We start from the raw sequence: 3,791 nt of genomic DNA, 5'->3' as shown, positions 1-3,791 counted from the left end.
GGACATAAGGAAGAATTTCTTCCCTGTCCGAGCCCGCAAGTTCTGGAACAGCCTGCCATCGGAGGTGGTTCAAGCATCTACATTGAATGCCTTCAAGAGAAATTTGGATGCTTATATTGCTGGAATCCTATGACCCCAGCTGACTTCTGCCCCTCGGGCAGGGGCTGGACTCAATGATCTTCCAAGGTCCTTAATGTCTATGAACTCTATGATTTGGGAAAATAGGATTCCTTGTTTGAATACCCTTGGATGTCAAGATTCTCAGTCTCTTTCTGTATGGCTCCTAACCTGAGTGTGCGTATATGCCCCAAGATCAGGAGAGAAGACTTTGAATCAGTGGTATTCATTGGTATTATACATGTGCTTTTCAAACCTTTATGTTATCCCTGATGAGGGCATAGAATGGAGTGACTCTGACTCTGAGCTGCACTTCAACCATGTGGGTGAATCAAAAGCTCTATAGTTATAATTATCTGTCTTATGATGCAGTTAGGTCAATCATTTAAATGCTGTATTTTGTCTAGTGGGTGGCCATATCACTACAAAAGTGACATTTAGAAAGAGCTTTCAAAATTTCCTCAAAATAAAAAATGAGAAGGTCAATTTAAAATGTGCCTCTGTGAATAGCTGAGCTCAGGTTAATGATCAAAGTGAATAATAGGGGGATGGGGAAGGGAGAAATTGGGGTCAACCTGAAAGGGAAATTTTAGGTTACTCTGGTACAACTGACCCAAGGAAACTATTTCACTTTTCATAATATCTCTTTTTTTTAGATGCTTGAAATTGAGGAATGTTGGAGATTTAAGAAAGTTATGGAAAGTTGAAACAACTTCTTAATGTGTCTGAACAAAACACTAGTTTTTCAAAAATTTTCTTTTTCCTGCAAAAACATTTTTGGGCTAAACTAATAAATTTGACCCAAATTTGTGAATAATTTTTGTCAGTTTAAAACCATACTCCCTCTTCTTTCCTTCCCCGCTTTCTCTTCCCTCATTCTCTAGAATTATACATACCAGTGCAAAATAGTGATTCAGAATAGAGGTAGTCTATTCCTAATATCAGTAACCTGTAGATTTATGTAAGCAGGGACCATACTACCAAAAGAAGACTGCCTCTTTTGACTGTGTTATTACGAACCTGGGCCTAGCCAGAAGTAACAATGAATATGTTATCATGGTCAAGGGCTAGGGACTAATTTGCAAGGATTTCTATATGTACTTAACTTCTTTTGGTACATGCCTGTGGAGTTCATATTTGTTTATTTCTCCCACTGCTCTCCCCTATCCCCTTTTCTATGGATACTTACACTGTGATCATGATGGACCTATGGGTACTCCAATTAATCTGAAACAATTGCCTCCATTCCAATCCAGTTCCTATATTCTCCACATACTCTAAACCTGTCTCTAAGGGAACATTTGCACAAGAATTTGCCACAGCAAGAATTGGGTTCAGTACTTCAGTGAGGTGTGATAAAGCTGGTGTCTTCAAGTTTCTATTTTTCAGACTTCCTAATCCCCAGAAAGAGGCAATGGTAACCTATTCTATGTAGAAGGTTCTTACATTGCATCAAATTCCTTATGGTGAAGTTCTTTTCTACTGTGAATTTCCAAAGTCGTAGAGATGATTTGTTCATATCCCTCAACATTATATGATGCTTCCATATGTTTATCCACCCAGCTCCTTGAAATCTATGATGTGATAGCACATTGCAACATTGACTGAGAGTGCTCCCTCTGGTCTCTCCACTTCCAAAAACTATTCACAAAATATCTCCCTAACGGTGGCTTATCTGAAGAGACAAATTCTTGGTTTACCTGTCTCTTTGTGATATCATGGATTATATGTCTTTAAAAAAGATAGTCTGCCCATGAAAGAATCTCAAAACCATTTAACAGCAGTAGCTGTTTAAATATACAAACTTGCATGATTTTAATACTCAGCAGGTGCATCTACATCTGTTATTAAAGCAACACAATAAATCTGGTGCAGTTTGCACAGTTTATGCCTGAATCAGTTGCTCCCATATGCAGTGTTTGGTTGTGCACCCAAGGCCACAGCACTTTGAGCCAGAACAGAGTAGCCCCGGGCTGGCAGGGAGCCTGGGGTTTCAGCCCTGAGCTCTGGGTGGTAGCGTTGGGCTGTGGAGGGGCTGGCTGGGGCACAAAGGTGCTGGAGTGTAAAGCTAGGCGGCAGCAGCCCCCTGCACTTTAGCACCCTCGTGCCCCAGCCATCCCCTGTCACCATCTACATGTATGTTTGAGTGCATTTAGTTACTCCACCATAAAATTGTACTGTCCCCGACAGTACTATCTTATGGTGGAGTTAATTTACTGCGCACTAATACCACCACACATATAGACAGTGTTGCTTTACTGTGGAGCTGATTAGTCAACTTGCAGTAAAGTGCATGTGTAGATGCATCTGCTGTTAACAAATTCCTGAAAGGATTATTGCATATGTTCCTGCTAGTTAAAAAAAAATGTCCTCCTTTTTGGTATTTCCCTTCATTTCTACTGCCTTACTGGATCAAGATAACCTTCAGGATAACCTATTAATCAAATTAACCTTCTTGGTAGCAATCACTTTAGCTTTGTGAGCAAGATTCAAGCTTAGGCAGAATGAATACAGTATTCATGGTGGAGTAGTTGATTTCTCTCTGCCTCTCACTCCATAAGGCATTCCATAAAACCTCCCCCAACATTGGCTTCAGACTTCTACCCCAGGCAACGTACTTATCAATATTTTCCCCCATCCCTCATTGACCTCCCAGGGAGATAAGACTCTCCTGGAAGAGTATTATTGTATCTGCCTAGGACAAAATGGCTTTGTAAGTTTAGAGTACGTGGCATTTGAAAGCAGATCGAAAGGTCACAGCAGTGTTTCTGTTAGATTTTTTACACAGATCTTGGACTCCTTCAGTAAGTCTAATGATATCAACTAGTTGATTTCACCAACTCTCATTAAATCCCATTCTCGCAGAGCTCAGGCAATGTTGGCAGCCTGCCTTGGCGGAGTCCCTACAGCTAAAATTTGCAGAGTAGCTATATGGAGCTGAGTTCATATATTCACTAATCATTCTCTGGTGTCAGTTTCTTGATCTGAATCTTAGTTTAAACAAGCAATCCTTCAATTTCCCTAGCTCCTAACTTCTTAATGAGGCTAATCACTGAAATGAAGTCTTCACAGACAAAAATTATTCTTTCTTCATCTACCTTACTATAACTTTGATTCTTTAAGGACTGTAGATTGTACAACCTGCCCTCTTCTCCAGCTGCTTCAGAGTCTTCGGATCCAGAATCTCAGCAGTGAAGGAAGTGAGTAATGGCTGGGGTCAAACTGCCTGCTGTCAGAGGTGGACTAATGTGTACTAGGGCTCTGGGCAAGCCCAAAATTGGAGGCCCCCTCCCCTCATGGGAGCTGGGCTGCGGGGGTGGGGGAAGAAGGACCCCTTCCCCTCCTAGTGCTGGCAGAGGAGGCTCGGTGGATCTGACTGGCCTGAGGGGCACATGCCCGTTTCTTCTCCCTGCTCCCTGCCCCCACTATGGCTGAACGTACACACACGCATGCACAGACACAGGTGTGGGCACTCTACTCTCACTCTCTGCACATAAACACAGACAGACACACACACGCATGCACACACACACAAAAACAAACACAGAAAGACATGCATGCACACAGACAGACAGACACACACACAGGCAGACACAGACAGACAGACGCACATGCACACTTCCCCCTTACAGGACCTCCCTCTTCCCCCACTCTCAATTAAATGGAGGCAGCCC

This window comes from Gavialis gangeticus, unplaced genomic scaffold (assembly GCF_001723915.1).
Source record: "Gavialis gangeticus isolate Ggan-Ray unplaced genomic scaffold, GavGan_comp1, whole genome shotgun sequence".
Taxonomy (NCBI): Eukaryota; Metazoa; Chordata; order Crocodylia; family Gavialidae; genus Gavialis; species Gavialis gangeticus.
This window is presented reverse-complemented; position numbering follows the sequence as displayed.